The sequence below is a fragment of the Ochotona princeps genome, chromosome 27 (assembly GCF_030435755.1).
Source record: "Ochotona princeps isolate mOchPri1 chromosome 27, mOchPri1.hap1, whole genome shotgun sequence".
Classification (NCBI taxonomy): Eukaryota; Metazoa; Chordata; class Mammalia; order Lagomorpha; family Ochotonidae; genus Ochotona; species Ochotona princeps.
In genome coordinates, this window is record NC_080858.1 from 11,475,016 (window position 1) to 11,492,723 (window position 17,708).

At 40.8% G+C, this 17,708-nt stretch overlaps 1 protein-coding gene across 1 annotated transcript in view; it reads left to right on the forward strand.

Annotated features, from left to right (window-relative positions):
* ST8SIA1 (ST8 alpha-N-acetyl-neuraminide alpha-2,8-sialyltransferase 1) overlaps nt 1-17,708 on the forward strand; it is a 174,385-nt gene that overhangs the window by 128,479 nt on the left and 28,198 nt on the right. The gene's annotated exons all lie outside the window — the stretch shown is intronic.

Sequence of the window (17,708 nt, forward strand, 5' to 3'; positions counted from 1 at the left end):
TGCTACAGATTCTCCAGCTTTTGACTTTCACCCATTGTTATGTTTCTTTGTAAAATGCATCCTTAGTCAGCAACCTCATATCTCTTAGGAATCTAAAAGGAGTGGCTGAATTTTAATTTTGTTCTGCTTGTGACTTGACAGGATTCCAGCCTTCTTCTATGCTGGAAATCAAAATTCCTTCTTTGTGTTTCCCAGACCCGTCTTCATCAAACTCCCCATAAAAATAGCTGTTATTGTTGGTTTGGTTGAGAGAGAGAGATGTCAGACCTAGGGAATCGTTGCTGTGACCGACTTTCCTCACACTCCAGGGCATCCCTTCTGCTGCAGTTGCCACTGGCTTGACACTGCTGTTGTTGTTGTTATTAAGGAAATGGGCTGACCGAAATCCGTGTGAGAGATGAGCATACCACTGTAATTAAAATGAAGTTGAGTCACTAATACGAAGTTTTTAAAAAAGATTTATTTAGTTAGTTAGTTATTTACTATGTTTATTATATGAAAGGCAGATTTATAGAGTGAATGTGGGACAGGAAGCGGGGATCTTGCATCTGCTGGTTCACTTTTGAAAAGGCCACAACGGTCAGAGTCGAGCCAATCAGAGGTCCAAAACCAGGAAGGAGATTTTTCCAGAGCTCCCAGGTGGATGCAGGGTTCCAAGGCTTTTGGTCTTCCTGTACTGCTTTCCCAAGCCACAGGCAGGGAGCTGAATGGGAAATGGAGCAGTCTGAACACTAACTGGCACCCATATGGATGCCAGTTCTGTGAAGGAGAGGGATTAGCATGCTAAGCCACTGTACCGGCCCCACTAATACATTTTTAACAAGTTTATTTAGGAATGGCTTATACATCCTATAACTTGCCCCCTTATGATTTGTTTTAACAAAATTTGAAACCATTAACAAAATCTGAAACCATTTCTAGAGTTGAGTTTTTTATACAGTGTAAACACGTTTTTAAAAAAATGTTTATATAATCTTTACATAGTTGATTAGGGCACAAAGGGTCAAGGGCTACAGGAAAGTGGAGAAGACCATTGTTTCCACATTCATATTATCATTTTTCTTCTGTATCTGTGGTAAGGATAGATATAAAGGGAGAAGCCCCACACAGCCTCCCACCCATCCCAGGTCCCTGATGTGGGGCATGCTCCGAGGGTCCTGCTCAAGCAGTTTTGATAGTTCAACAGTTCTGAATTGCTGCCAATCTCGCCATTCCAAGTACAATGAAATTGCTGCAAAGCCCACTGGCTGAAGTAATCTCTTCATGGATGGGGTTCTGAGATCAGCAGGTCAGTTGGAGAGATCTCCAAAGAAACTTCATCTGAGGTGATCCCAGACCTGATTCTTGTGTATGCTTGCCAGTAAATATTTATTATTTTTTTTATGAGAGAGGGTGCGAGAGAGAGAGTTTTGTTCAAGTGAGAGTCAGAGTTCTGCATTCACTGGTTCTCTCCGAATGGTTCTCCCCCCGGGTAAGTACATCTAAGGCAGAAATGGAGGAGGCAATCCAGGTCTCCCATGTAGGTGGCAGGAGACAACTACCTGAGTCATGACTTTGCATCAACAGGAAACTAACTAGGCTCTGGGCCAGGCCCTGCTCGCAGCCAGGCGCTCCGAGGGGGGTATGCCGCGCTCCCAGAGTTCAGTCTCATCACACTTCTATCATGCCAGAAACATTTTCCTAGTTTCAGTTTCCTGTCATTTTCTGCTCCCAATCCTGACCTCAGATAACCATGACTTTGGCTTGGTCTCCACAATTGCATTTTTTTCTGGAAGCTTCATACAAATGATTTCTTTCACTTAGTGTGTCTTTTTTTTTTTTTTTTCAGATTTTCTATATCATTGCATGTGTTAGTACTTAAAAAAAACAATTTGTTTGGAAGGCAGTATGACACACAGTAAGGAACACACACATACAGAAAGAGAGAAACAGAGAGACAGACAGAGACCTTTCATTGCTTGTTCAGTCCCTAAATGGCCACAAAGCCTAGGACCGGCTCAGGTCTAAGCCAGCAGCCTGGAACTTCAGTCTAGTCTCCCCTGTGGGTGCCAGGAGCTAGAGCACTTGAGCCATCTTCCACGGCCCTCCCAGGCACATGAGCAGAGAGCTGAATCAGAAGTAGTCCGGCTGTGACTCTACCCTGCCAGTATCACAAGAAATGGTTTAACCCACTGCATGACAGTGTCATCTCTTTAGAAGTTCCTTTTGATTGCTGAAGAGTATTCTATTGTTTGTGCATATCACATATTATTTATCCAGTGATTAGTTGATGTATATTTGTATTGTTTTCAATTCTTGTTTGCTTTGACTGATGCTGCTGTAAATATTGTGTGCAGCTTGCTGGTTCATTCATTCTAAGAAACTTCCAGCGGTGCTGATTGGTACGGCAGTCAGGTCGCTCTTTGGGATGCCTGTGTCTCATAGCTTAGCACTTGGCTCAAGTCCCAGCACGTTCATTTTTTTCTCCATTTCCTGTGGTTACACACCCTGAGACATAGCAGGGGAAAGCTAAGACTCTTGGGACTCTGTCACTCACATGGATGACCTGGGTGAAGTTGTCATTTCTATTGCAGGCACTTAGGGAGTGAATCAGCAGATGTAAAGCTCTTTCTGTCTCTTAGCCTTCCAAATAAAATGAAATTAAGTAAAAATGTTTAAAAAGAAACAGCCAAAACATTTTCTACAGCAAATGCATTATTTTATACTGTTCAACATCAGTGATTAATATCTCAGATTCCTCATATTCTCAGTAGCAATTGGAAGGATTGGTCTTTTCAAAGATATTTATTCTTAGAGTGTATGTACTGATATCTCCTTTAGTTTAACTTTTATTTCCCTAATGATGGATGAGGTATGTTGTTGCTATTTCTTAGTCATTTGTGCATCTTGTGCAGCAAAATATATATTAAAGTCTTTCATAATCTCTAGGAGATTCTGTATTACAAAAACATGTAATTTATAAAATCCTTTCAAGAGATATGTGTTTTTTTTCCTTGTCTATACATAATTTCTTTAGTGAGATCTCTTGAAGCTCAAGTTTTTTATTTTGCTGAAGTTCAGGTTGCCTTTTTTCTATAAAATGGCCATCTGTAAATCAAGATACATTTCTTTCAAAAAATGTATTATTATTATTTTTAATTTCTTTGAAAGAGAGACAGTGACAGAGAGAAGGCTTCTATTGACTGGTTTACTTTTCAAATGCCTGCAACAACAGGAGTGGAAACTGAAGCCACATGTCAATACAATAGCATGTAGCAGCAGATTAATAATTGGCGTAACACTCCATATTACTATAGTGTGTATGATTATATATCTGTTTGTAAGAGAAATTATCATAACAAGTATGTTTTGCAAGATGTTCCAATGGTTATGAAATTCAACACAAATGCTACAAACAACATGATACCCTTGTTTGATCGTTTGTAGGAAAGGACATTTTTTGTCATACTTAGTGCATAGCCGCAAATCACAGAGAAGGCACTTGGTACAAGATTCAGTTTGATCTCAGATATGTGAAAATAGGGGGGAAAAAGTAAGGGTATCTTAGAATCTATGAAAAACTTTTAATTTCAGTTTTTATGGCAAAGGAAAGGCATTTTGGAAGGATGCTGAGAATAGATGGGTTCTAATATGGCCTACAGTTCTTTCCTCCTAGAGTAACAGTCATGGCAATTGAGAAACGGAAAGCATCTTGAATTAGATTCAGCTTGAGCTCATTTCCTTGACAATTTGCTCAAATTCTTCCAAACCTGGGCTCCTCTAGATAGATGGTTTTTGCACACTAGAGGGCTCTAACACACAATAATGCTTAATCGAAAACATTGATAACCTGCTTTCTTTTTTTCTTTTTTTCAAAAATTTTTCCTCAACAAATATTAAACCTGGACTAGTAGGGTATTATACTGAAATTTTAAGAAACATAAAAATGACTATATTCTGAATCTCTAAAATATTGATGAGAATGCTTCAGAAGTCTCATGAAAGAATGGAATAACAAGAGAAGTTTATTTGGGTGCAAAAAAATTTGCAATCCATGCAGTTTTTTCATAATATACATTTTTCAGGAACTTTTTGAAGACCCCTTGTGCACATGAACTTCAAGTTCTTTTGCATCTAAATACGTATCTCTCTTAATTCCACCTTTCCATGAGCATTTTTGAAAAACACATGTGTACTTCCGTAAGGGAAGTAAAGCGGCACGAGAATTAAAGGGAAGGGAGATGTGAAGCAAGTTGGTAAAGCAGGATAAGAGAATTACAACAACTCCAGAGCGCGGTGAATCCTGGCCAGGTCTCAGTTTAGATCTGTAAGTATCTCCTGTAGGAAGTGGCCAGGCCCTGCATCTCAGGGGACAACCTCTCTGAGTTTCACAGCAGTGCTAAGAACAGATGCAGCCACCACTTGCAGGTGCGTGAGCACAGGCTGCGGTGATGCTAAAGGGGCACACGTCTGCTCCTCTCCGCCAGAAAGCTGGGCTCCTCCTCCTCCTTGCCCCTCCTTTTCCTGTCTGTTATCCATCTTTGAATGTTCCAAACCATAGTGTCCTAGCAGTACCTTCACTAAATACAATTCCCATAGAATCTTCACTAAAGGCCAAAAGTCATTAACATTTCTCCATATTTGTTGTATTTATATCTCAAACTGATGTTTTGTTACCAAAATATTTTGCAGTAAGTTGCATAGACCATAAACTTGTATTTCCAAAGACTCCAATGTGTATATCCTAACAAAAATATTTCCCTATAAAAATTTAGTATAACAATAAATACAAAAATTTAATCCTGATGTAGTATCTGATATGCAGTTTATACTAAAATTTTACCAATAAGTCATTAATACCTTTATAGATATTTTATTCTACTCCACAAATCAATCTAGGACCATAGATTGTATTTAACCTTTGTACCTCTTGATTTAATCCTTTCCTCTGAATCTTTTCCTGTCTTTCTTCATCTTTTTAACATTTAAAAAACTTGTGGGTCAGTTGAATGTTTCCACATTGAGGTTCCCATGATTAGATTCAGTTCATGCATATTTTGGGCAGAAATGTTGCATATTCTGAGAATGTCATATCCTTATGAATTAAAACATCTTTTATTCTCAAAACAGTATGAGTGCCTGTTTCTCTGCAACTTCAGCAAGAGTGTGAGGTCAAGGATTTGAATTTCCTGTCCATGTGCTATCTGAAAGATGATGTCTTGTAGTTCTGAAAAATGAACTCTAATAAAGCAGAATTAGAAATCAATAAAATACATCAATTTTAAGCTTATGGTGGTGATAGTAAATTTTGGCAAATATTTAAGATATGTCCACCATTCTAGATAGTTTTTTGCTCCCTTTTCTGTAAATGCCCTTAAATTCTTATCCACCCACTGATCTTCTTTCTGTCATTGTGGTTTGTTTGTGTACTTTAGAACATCATATAGGTGAAATCATAAGGGCTGTGCACATATACTAAACTGCAGGAGCAGCTTTAATTGTATTATGGGTGCTTATGCAGATGGAGGAGCTTGGGTGAAGGAATGTTTTTTCTGTCACACCCATGGCCTCAAAACAGACATCACTGGTGGTAACTGCATGGTGTCTGGTGTAGTGTGCAAGCAGCGGGGAAGGGAATATTAGACTGCCTTATGAGAAGGTGTAGCTGGGGAAGGGAAAGAATGCTATAGCATAGTGGGTTAAGCTGGTTTTCGTGGTACCAGCGTTCCATGTGGGTACCAGTTCAAGTTCTGAATGCTCCACCTCCCTTCTGGCTGGTGTGCTTTCAGGAAACTATACGAGGATGGCCCACGTGCTCAGGCCCCGGTGCCCATGTGGGAGACCCGGAAATAGCTCCTAAATCTGGCTTCTTCAGCCACTTGGGGACTGAACTAAGCAGTGGAAGGTCTCTCGCTGCCTTTCTTTGTCTGTCTCACCCTCCCTCCCTCACTCTCATTTTGCAAATACTCTTTTCCAACAAATAGATCATTTTTTTAAATGGTGTAGCTGGGGAGCATTCAATGTTAGATAATGATCATGAATATCTTGGATTATATAATGGAGTATCTCAGAAATGGTCAGAAGGAATATTCTGGTGGTCTTTTGATGTATATGAGACAAAGGAAATTAGGTAAAATTTTTAAGTTAGGTAAAATTATTTTTGCTTTTAAGTTTACAAGGCACAGAGAGAGAGAGAGAGAGATTTTCCATCTGCTGATTCACTCCTGATACAGCAGTCAAGGTTAGGCCAAGTCAAAGCCAAGAGCCAGTAACTCCATCAATGTCTCCCAGATTGGGAGCAGGGCCTCCAACCAACACCTGCTGCTTCCAAGGTAAATCTGCAGAAAGCAAAATTAGAGATAGAACTTGATCGCAGATGCTTCTTTATGGGATGCCAGCCCAAGCGGCAGCATAACTCATTGCATGACAATGCCCACCTAGGGAATATTATTTTTAATATAACTCTTTGTATCCACATATTATATGGGCCAGAATGCACATAGATATGAACAAAAATGAATCCCCTTAATTTTCAATAAAATGTTTTCCATTCTGACTTTTCTTAGTGACTTGCTATTAAATCTTAAAAGAATGACAGAAATACACTTTTGTAGGAATATCAAGAGGTATTTTTATGATTTCAAATAACCAAAAATCATCTATGACAACAATACTGTATCCTCCTAAGAAATTATTTCCTGTGGTAATAAGGGTTTCTTTTTCCCTTTGGAAACTGGCTTTTGAAATCAATGGTTAGTTTTTTTGTGGTTTTTTTTTTTTTTTTTGGTTAGTTCTTCAGATGAAAAGAACTGGGTGGTAAATTTAATTTGACCTTTTCAGATACACTTGTTCTGAATAAACACTTTTTATTGTAAGGATTTCATTGGAATCAGAAATTACCTCATTTTATTACATTTACTTTTTCATGCTGGATTCCAGATTTTTCAGAGTTAATGGCATCAACAATTTCATCAGCTAGTTGATTCTGTGCTGTTTGAACTTCTCAAAGCTAATGCTTCTAAGTTCATGAAAAAAGCAAATCTTTACATTTATGAGGCCTCACTGGATGGAGACTTGGAATCATTGCTTGTGTGCAGCCTTTAGGAATTCATGTATCTCCAAGCACAAGATGGAAACTGAGTGATTCAACAAGGCAAGAACTGCTTGGTTGAAAATCTAATCACCCCTCCTGAAGCAATCTCTAAAATCCAGCACTTCATGCCTAAGTGCCTTGGGAGCCAAAACCTCCATGAGACTCAAAAGCAGAACAATGAATCTTGTCACCCAAAGGAAAAACACCCACAATATTTTAGTAGTTTACAAAACTGTAAGTCAGCTGCATAATGTGCATCTCTGAATCACCAGCTAAATGAGGACATGAAACCTTGGTATATAAGGTCAGTAAACCTTGGTTCAGTTTACCTTTTAAGAAAACATGTTGTCATGGTTAAGAGGAAGTAATAGTCCAAGAAAACACAGCAAAAAGGGGAAAATGGCCAACAAGTTAAAGCGGAGACAATAAAGTCAGAGACATTGAGAACAGAACCAGAAAAACCAAATCACTCCAGCACGAAAGACACCAAAATAATTGTGTGATATTTGCAAAAGATTCTACATTTATTAAAAATTTTCTAGAGAAAGAACTTAGCTTGATGGTTAGGACATCCCAGTCCCATATTGGAGTATTGAGGTTTAATTCTCCACTATGTTCTTGATTCCAGTTTCCTATTGCTATTTACCTTGGGAGGCAGCAGGTAGAGGTTCAAGTACAAGGGTCCTAACTCCCACGGGGGAGACTTGGATTAAGTTTTCAGCTTCTGACTTTGCCCAGGCCAGCCTTAGCTGTTGTGAGCTTTTGCAGAGTGAACCAGTGGATAGCCGCTCTCTTTCTTTCTCTGTGTCTTCAAAAAAAACAAGAAAAGTTATGAATCTCTTATCTGATGGAAGTGACTTCTAACAATTTATAAAAGTAAGTGATTGATAGATTCAGCAATAATTTTAAGACCCAAATTAACTTAAAGGTACAACACATGTTAAATGGCAGAATAATCATCTGATTGTGGAGTTCTAAATATTTGCATATTTTAACAGTTTCATTCAGATAGAATTCGTCTTTCCTATATATTTCAGGTGTGCAAACGACAATAGACACCTGTGAAATAATGCCAATAAGCAAAACAAGAAGCATCTCTGTCACATCTGAAAATTTCCGCATGTCCCTGTCTGATTGTCCAGTCTGCCTTTCCCTGCAGACTTCCTTTTTGCAGGCAACCCCTGAGTTGTATTTCCTTAGGTAAACATGCTTGCAAGATTTAGAACATGGTATAAAAAAACACACCAGATGTACCCTTTATCGTCTCATCTCTTTTATCCCCTGGAGTTATTCTTGGGATTCATCTCTTCAGTAGAATGTATGAATGCTTTCTTCCTGTTTAGTAATGACTAGGGTTTCTTCCATCATACATATCTGTACCAAAAATTATGTACTCATTCACTTTTTGATGAAGTTTTTTTTTTAATAAAGCTTTGGCTATTACAAATGCAGTTGCTATGAGTACTTGTTGAACAGGACTTTGTGGGCAAGATTCTTTTTCCTTGGGGAAATTCCTAAGAGTGGAAGGACTGGATCATGTAGGAGGAGTATGTTTAATTTTCAAGCAACTAATTCAGTTTATGAAGTGAAGGTAACATTTTCCATTCCCACTAGCAGCCGTGTGAGTTCTGCTGCCACCACATTCTTGCCAAAACTTTACCTTGGTAGCGCAGTCTTCCTAATTGTTGCCTATTAAATGAGTACTTTAAGGTGTAATTAACAGAATAAACTGTCACGACCTGATTTCCACTGTCTTCAAACCATTGCACACAAGGGTGCCATTGAAGTGTACCATATTAAGCTGTTGCAAGCAATGTTGCATCCATTATGAGCACTGGTTCCGGTCCTGGTCGCTCAGTTTCCAATCTAGCTCCCTGCTAATGTGCCTGGGAAAGGCAGGTGTTTGGTCTTGACAGGTGTTTGGTCCTGTACCATCCATGTGGGAGACTTGAGTCGGGTTCCATGCTCCTGGCCTTGGCCCCGTCCAGCTCTTTCAAATAATTGTATTTTCTTAGAAGGTTTGTTTATTTGTTTGAAAGTGTGTCACAAACGGCTACAATAGCCAGAGGTGGGCTCTTTATGTTTCGCCTTCTTTTAACATTTATTTAATCTATTTGAAATGCAGACAGACAGACATAGAAAGAGATCTTCCATCCACTGAGTTACTCCCCAAAGGTGCCCAACATCCAGGGTGTGGCCAGGCTTTAGCAGAAAGCATGTGGCTCAGTTGGAATCTCCCACATGGGAAGCAGGACTCAAGAAGTTGAGCTATTACTCCTCAATGAACAGGAAACTAGATTTTGAAGCCGAGGGTTGCCTCCCAGGATATGCGTGAACAGGAATGTGGATCAGTAGAATAGCCTGAGCTGTAGGCAGACACTGCGTTATGGGGTTTGCACATCCCAAGCGGTGATTAACTGCTGCACCACATACCTGCCCTTGCCTTCCTCAGCTTGACATTTTTTTTCAGCCCTTACTAAATAGCTGAGGGATTTTATATCTATGTCAGAGTTTCTGATTTTCTTCTGAACACCCTGAGCCCAGGCTCCCTGGAGGCAGTGAGCAGCGCAAGTCAACACTCCCCATGTTGCTGGTCTCTGATGCTGCCTGCCCTCTGCCTCCTGGGACCACATGTAACCGGTAACTTATAACTATGCTTCTGTTCTGGCTTTGCTTTGGGTAAAAATCGTTTCTTTAGTCTCCTTTTTTCAAGCACAAAAAAAAAAATCCGTAAAAGTCTGAGAAGGATAAACAGCTGATTTGTAAGCAAAAGGCAACATATTTGTATGTGGCAATGACGATAACTGCCGAGGAGTTTATCTGGCCCATAGAATGCATCTGTGGTTTGCACTTGGCACACTTACATCCTGTATTTCAGCTATTCTGGGATAGGAATTGAGCCCCATCCTTGGTACCCTAGGTTGTGAACAGAACCCTCTCTTGGGCATCTGAAACTCTCCCTGGCAGGGATCCACTCTGTAACGCATGCACTGCTCCTGTTCTGTCTCCAGCAACTGAACTTCTTATGAAGTCTTCTAAACCCGAAGACTTCTCTGTAGCCCCCCTCTTCCAGAAACGCAGTGCACCCTTGCTCACATGTGGACACGTTAGCATCTTCAAGGCCCATGTCAAAGGCCCCCTCCATGGGAGCCATTCCTGAAGGATCTGTCCATTGCATGTGCCTTCCTGCCTCTCTACATCCACATCTCTGGGTCTCTTCCTTCCTGTATATACCCTGTATTCTGCTCCAGGTATTCGTCTTCCACTGAAAACTGTGGGCAGGGTTCTCGAAGAGCTCCAAAGATTTAATTAATACTTTTTATATGGAAGAAAATGAAGAGAGCTGAGGACAGCAAGTCACAGATATAAACTTGTGACCTTTCAACATTTAGTGCTCGGGCTGGATTATTTGTGTGTGTTCTGCATATACACTCTTGCACAAATAAATGTATGCCAAAGGGAAAGGTCACAGAATGACTGGGAGCATGGATTTGCAAGTTCATCATATTTACCCCAGACTATGCTATTCTGACTAAGTGAATTCTTGAGTAATTTACTTTCTCAGTTCCATTAAATCTATTTACCTCTCAAAAATGGGTTTAATAATAATTCTTTTTTCAGTGTTGTTGAAAAGATTAAGTGAATACAGAATTCTGAGTACATAGAGCACTTAGCAAATGGATCACTTAGCACAGGGGCTAGCATGAAGTAAGTGCATTGCAAATGGTACCTGTTGTGACAGCCGTAATGCTTCTGAAATAATTAATATGCTTTCCTCTTCTGACTTTGCAGGCACACACTCTTTACATCAATAATGTTAGAGGTGGGCAAAGGGAGTGAGCAGTGTTACAAATGGAAGTAAATAAATCATCGTTTCCCATACTTGACATTGAGAGTAGAATTACGCATCAAAAAGACAATAACCTAGTAAGCAGATGGGCCTTTTGAGATGAGACTAAAAAATTTTCAATTAATATTCTCATCACATTCTTACTACTTTTAGCCTCTCAAGACTAGCATATTTTATTTCATAACCAGGATTTTGAGATTAGTTTCCCTTAGGGAGAGTCACACAGGAAGATTAAAGTACAGGTTCTACTTCTTTCTATCCCAAAGGCTTCTGGAAAGGCAAGGAGTGAGAGATCCACACCTCTGCTGTCACTGGAAGTTGTCCTTGACCAGTCACTCCCTGATTCCCTTTCTGCCATCCCGATATGGCTATTGGTTCAATCACCATATGCGCGAGGGTCCCCAGCTCTGTCTTAGGAATGGAGAAAGCATTCCCTGCTGGGAAGGGCTTTCCTTGCCATACAATGAGAGCTCTGCCTCCTCACTTTCAGTACTGTAGCCAGTGTGGCTCTTGCATGGGTTGCCCAAGTGTTGCAGCTGGACATGCTGCTTGCAACACAACCAACTGTCTTCCTGTGTTCAGATGTGTCCAGTTTACCTAGCCCACCTCTCCCTTCTTCTTTCCTCTTGCAAATATGAAAAAGCTTTGCTTTCTCAGCAGGTGAGTCTTAGAGGCCATCACTTCTGCTCCAAGGGTCTGCACTGTTAGGCCCCTGGACTCAGGAGCTGAATCTAGGACTCACACCCAAACTCTCTGCTGTAGGGTATAGGCATATGAACCACTAGGCTAAAGGGCTGCCTGCTATTTTTTTCATGTAATTCATGCCACATCATTCTTGCTGACAAAATTATCTTTTTTTATTACTTCCTCCTTTACTTCTTCACATGCAATCATAACTTCTGTGGGTCATAAATTTTCATTCTTTCTCCTGTCCACACCATCACCTATATGCAAACACATGGAAGGGGAGAAAAGAAAGTAAGAAGGGAGAGAATAGAGGGAGATAGGGAGGGAGGCGATGAAGAAAGGAAAGAGGTAGAAAGAAAGGTTATGTGCCAGACAGCCCCAGGTGAGTTCCCAGAGGAGAGCTGACGCTGTGTTACCCCTGCCATCTGGCATAGCTCCTCGCGTCTTCAGGTGACTCTAGTCCCAGTTGCTTCAGATTCCAAATGAGATTTGCCCAGCTAAGCTCATAAAATCATAAAATCATGAGTAATAAGCTGCTGTTTTAAGGCACCATATTTAGGGATAGTTTAGTGAATAACAAATAGAAATTGGTACCTGTATGTGAGCTGTTCTGTGACAGAAAATCCAACTTAAGCAGCATTGACCTTGGGACTGAGCTGGGAATGGAAGCCTGATAGGGAAACTATTGGCAGACTCTTCAGGCACAATAAGGCAGTTATCACGGGATGCTGGATTACAGAGGATGTGTTTTGTTTGGAAGAATGGTAAGCAACATTAGCCCCAGTTCTTGTGAAATGTCTAAAGGGCACTTAACAAGCCTATGGCTTTGCCAATGAAGTTTTCAGACAGAGTGTTGAAAATGATAACTGGCTTCTTCCAGGACCCCAATCAAATAGAAGAGGGAGTTGAACTGAAGAAGAAACTCTTCTGTTTTGTAAATTAGGATAGAATGGAAAATAGAGATTGTGACAGCCTTTCTAGCTTACCTAAGGCTCCATGCCTCAGAGTACTGGTCGCCACCTTGGTGCTAGCAGCAAGAGGTGGCCTCAATGGGTAGGTGAAGTCAGGGATGTGGCCAACAAGACATTCTGTGGACCCCCCAGAAAGAGGGAGATGTGTGTTTTCTGGCTTCTCGGGCTGACAAAGATCTTAGAGTATGTCACTCAGACTTTGGCAACTAAATGAGTCACCTCAAACACCCTGATACTCAAAGGAGAATGAGGCCTTCCCTGAAGGTATTAATGGGTTTTGATCTCATGGAGGGAGCACTAATAATATTAGCAGCAAACCTCTGGGCTTTTCACCCCTTGTGTTGGGAAAAACATGCAAAGGAATGGCTACAAGGTGTGAATTAGTCTGAGAAATCAACTTGACTTTTAAGAATGAAATTTCTGATGCAAAGCAAAGATGCTATGGGGGCTGGTGTAGGGGCCTAGCAAACTCATCATTTGCCTGTAGTGCTGACATCCCATGTAGGTGTTAGTTCATGTCCTGGCTGCTCCACTTGTTTTTTTCTCCACTTTTGATCCAGCTCTCTGCTTGTGACCTAGGAAAGCAATGGAGGATGTTCTGATGTCTGGGCCCCTGCACCTACTTGGGAGGCCAGGAAGAATCTTTTGGCTCCTGACTTTGGATCAGTTCAGCTTTGGCCACTGTGGTCATCTGGGGGCTGAACCAGCAAATGGAAGACCTCTCTATCTCTGTCTCTTATTCTGTCTATAAAATATGCCTTTCAAATAAAAAATAAACATCTTTTTAAAAAAGATTTATTTAGTTTTATTGGAAAGGCGGATATACAGAGAGGAGGAGAGACAGAGAGGAATTTCTTCTGTCTGACGGTTCACTCCCCAAGCGGCTGCAATGGCTGGAGCTGAGCTGATCCGAAGCCAGGAGCCTGGAGCTTCTTCTGGGTCTCCCACGCGGGTGCAGGGTCCCAAGGCTGTGGGCCATCCTTGACTGCTTTCCCAGGCCACAAGCAGGGAGCTGGATGGGAAGCGGGGCTGCCGGGATTAGAACCTGCACCCATATGGGATACTGGCGCATGCAAGGCGAGGACCTTAACCACTGCACTATTGCGCCAGGCCCAACATCTTTTTAAAAGGAAAGAAAAGATGCCATGACATGAAGGACCAAGAGACTAAAAGGCAGAGTTGAGAATGGCAGTTTCTTATGGGGAGGAGGAGTGTATTCAGCAACAGTCTTACATTCCACTGCTGATCAGCACCTTTTACTCTTGCTCCTTTTAAATGCAAATGTCCCATAGAGTTACCTGATTGTTGCCTCACCATTTGTATACCAGGTGTGCATTGCATATGCCTAGTTTCTTTGAGTAACAGATCTTCAAACTGGAAGGAATTACAGGCTAGAAGGTGCACTCAAGGAACTCAGCACAAGGATGACCCAGGATCCCTGGTCAGTCTTGGGCCTGGTACAGATTCTAAAATCATAGACTTGAAACCCAATGCTAATGACCCAATAGAGTAATACTTTGGAAATTTGAGAAGGTTGTTATATCAAAAGCTAGAGAAGGCTGGTTAAAGCTGGTTGTCAACAGTGGTCCCCAGTAAGGCATGCTTGTAGCATTCATGCTTCTGTAGTTTCCTCCTGCATTATATCTGGGCTAACCTTGTGGAACTAGCAAAATGTGGCTGAAATGATGCTGCGTGCCTCCCAAGAGGAAGTCTTAAAAAGCCTTACAATTTGTGGTTTGTCTCTGGAACATTAACTCTTCACATATTACCTTTTTTTAAAAAATTTATTTATTTGTTTATTTGTTGGAAATTCAGTTACAGAGATTCCATCCACTGGTTTACTCCCCAGATAGCCATAACTGCAGGGTTGGTTGACTCCAGGAGCTTTAGCCACATCTCTCATGTAGCACATTACCTTTCAAAATTCCCCTTTCATCTGAAACATTCCAAGTCACAGTGAAAAACCCCACATCAGTTTCTGATGGAATGCAGCAGCTAAGCTCTCAGTCAATGGCAAGACCCAACTGCCAGCCATGCAAGGGAGCCATCTTCTAGTTCAAGTCACCAAGGCTGCCAACCAGCACAGTGATTAGTACTATCTGCAAGCAACTGTTTGAGGGGCCTGAAGCACGAACCCACCAGCTGAAACAGGAAAGAGAAGAAAATGTTGCTTGGAAGCCATTAAATGTTATGGCAGTTTATTAGCAGTGATGGAGAAATAGACCAGTATCAGAGTTTTTCAAACTATCACAGTCAACTTAAATACTTACCAGTTAAGTGTGGCAATTGAATATCTTGGTAAGAATGTGAATCAACTAGTATTTTTTTTTTTTTTATTTTGTTAGAGATTCTGGTGGATGTGTAGTGTCATGCTTTTAAAAAAGTAAACAACTTTCTTTATGTGTAATCACTTACCATTCAATCATTTACAATGAGTGATTTGTTGGTTCTAGAGTATCCTTGGTGTTGTGAAAGTGCTGCCATGGTCGGTTTTGAAACATTTCCATCACTTCAAAAACAAGAAACCCCATGCCCATCAACAATCACTCCCCATTTCTTACCCACCTCTCAGCGGCATTCAGCCACAAATGTACTTCCCGACTCAATAGATTTGCATACTCTGAATGTTTCCTGTACGTGAATCCAGTTCCTTGTGAATATACCTGGTACAGCAGCAACAGATTACTCAAGTGCTTGGGCCCCTGCCACCCACATAGCAGAATTGGATGGAGTTCTAGGCTTTTGGCTTGAGCCTAGTCCAACCCGGTGTATAGGAGCCATTTGGGGAGTGAGCCAGCGGATGAAAGATCTCGCCTTTGTCTTTCCCTCTCACTCTGTACCTCTTCCTGTCAAGTAAATAAACCTGTTTAAAAAGAATCTAACAATGATGTTCTCTTCTCTTGCTCTTCCTGTCTTCCTGTCCGTGTGTTCTTTTCTGTTTCTTTCAGTGTCTATCTCTGACGATTCAGCTAAAAATTTGTAAGCCTTCTTCAGACACTACTACTGTTTTCATCAATTTTCTGTATAGTTTTTATTTCCTCTATTTCACCGATTTGACTATTAATCACTACTGCTTTCTTTTATTCACTTGTTTTAAATTTACTTTGATGCCCATTTCCAGGAGCTTGAGGTCGAAGTTCACATCACTCACTTGTAATGATCATTTGTCATCATGAATATGCTGTAAAATTTCCTATAAGTTCTTAAACTGTGTCCTCCAAGTTTTGTTTTACTGTTTGCTGTGGCATTTTTTTTTTACTTTTTTCATCTCAAATATGTTGTGACTTCCCTTTGATTTATTTTTTATCTAATTTTCTTTAAGCAATACTTATTTATGAATGTGCTGTTCAGTTTCTATGTCTGCTAGCTTCCTTACTACTGCTTATTTCTGTTTTAATTCCATTGTGGTCAGATATCAGACTTTTAATGACTTCAATATTTGCAGATCTATTGAGGTTTGTTATGGCATAGCATATAATCTCTCATGAGGTGTGTTTCGCACACATGTCAGAATATGCATTCTGCTGTTATGGGTGAGGTGTTATTCCTGGCCCCAGGTATAATGTTGAATTCACTGCCGTTTCCAGGTGATGTAAATGATTGAAATATCCTTCTTCATTTTTCAAGTGAAGGGAAAAGAGAGCAGTGAATCTATGAATACTAATGTATAGGCAGCTGAAGAACATACGGAAATTCCAGAGAAGTTGATTGTGAAGAAAAAAAACAATAATAAATAAACTGCTAGAGCAACATTTCTGTATGGCTGGAAAGTCCCCTTCCTGGCAACAGATGCCTGAAAGGACTTTCTGGCCTCGGCTTTTAGGACAAGGATAACAGGCTAACTTAGAGGCCATGATGCAACCTGCATTGAAAGCGCTCATGGTCTGCCACAGCAGTGAGAAGCCACGGGTGATGAGGGGTCCTCCAACTCACCCTCCTGAATTATCATGCCAACTAATTGGACAAGTTCTGTTAGGAGACTAAACGCCCGTCAAAATACTGTTTGTGCTTGATAATGCTATGGCAATCCTCCTTTTATTGGTGATTCTTGCCCCAGTGTCGAGGTGGTGTTCTCCCTCCAAACACCACATCTGTTATCCAGCCAAGATACTGAGCAGTTATAGCTTCTTTCAAGGCCCATGTGCCGAAAGGGACCTTTGTCCAGTGACTGCTGCTGCGGCTGAAGAAAACACTTCGAGGAGATGATGCAGTTTAAAGGATTAAGCCTTTTATGCATTCAGGATCTTGCTAGGTCTGAGTGCCAGGATGCCACTTGTATAATGCCTGCGTCCTGTTCCAGGGGATCTGGGCTTGAGTCTTCACTCCAGAACCCAATTGCACCCTCTTGCTAACACACACCCTAGAATACAACAGATGAGAGCTCATGTACTTGGATTCCCTGCCACTCATGTCCTATACCTGCTTCAACTCCTGGCCGTGCCTAGCCTGAGCTGCTGCAGGCATTTGGGGACTGAATCAGCAGATAAAAAATATCTCTCGTTTGGGTCCAGTGCAGTAGCCTAGCAGCTAAAGTCCTCTCCTTGAACACACCAGGAGCCCCTATGGGCACTGGTTCAAATCGTGGCAGCACCTCTTCCCATCCAGCTCCCTGCTTGTGGCCTGGGAAAGCAGTCGAGGATTGCCCAAAGCCTTGGGACCCTGCACCCACTTGGGAGACCAGGAAGAGGCTCCGGGCTCCGGGCTCCTGGCTTTGGATTGGCTCAGCTCTGGCCATTACAGCCGCTTGGGGAGTGAATCAACAGATGGAAGATCTTCCCCTCTGTCTCTCCTTCTCTCTATATGTATTTGACTTTGCAATAAAAATAAATAACTCTTTAACAAAAAATAAAATAAAATACCTCTCACTTATCCTTTTATCTATTATTTACAAAAAGTTAAAGTCATATTTAAGGATAACAGAATCAAAAATGAACAGAATCAAAAATGTACATTTTGATGCAATATTATTTGAAAATCCCTAAGTATAAGGAGCCTTGCAAAAGTTGATGGAAAATGTGTATTACAAAATACAATGGATTTCAATTTTTGTCACAAGAATAAATTTCTGTATTTTTTTATTTTATTAATTTTATTATACATTCATCTTATTGATGTGATTAATTTTGTT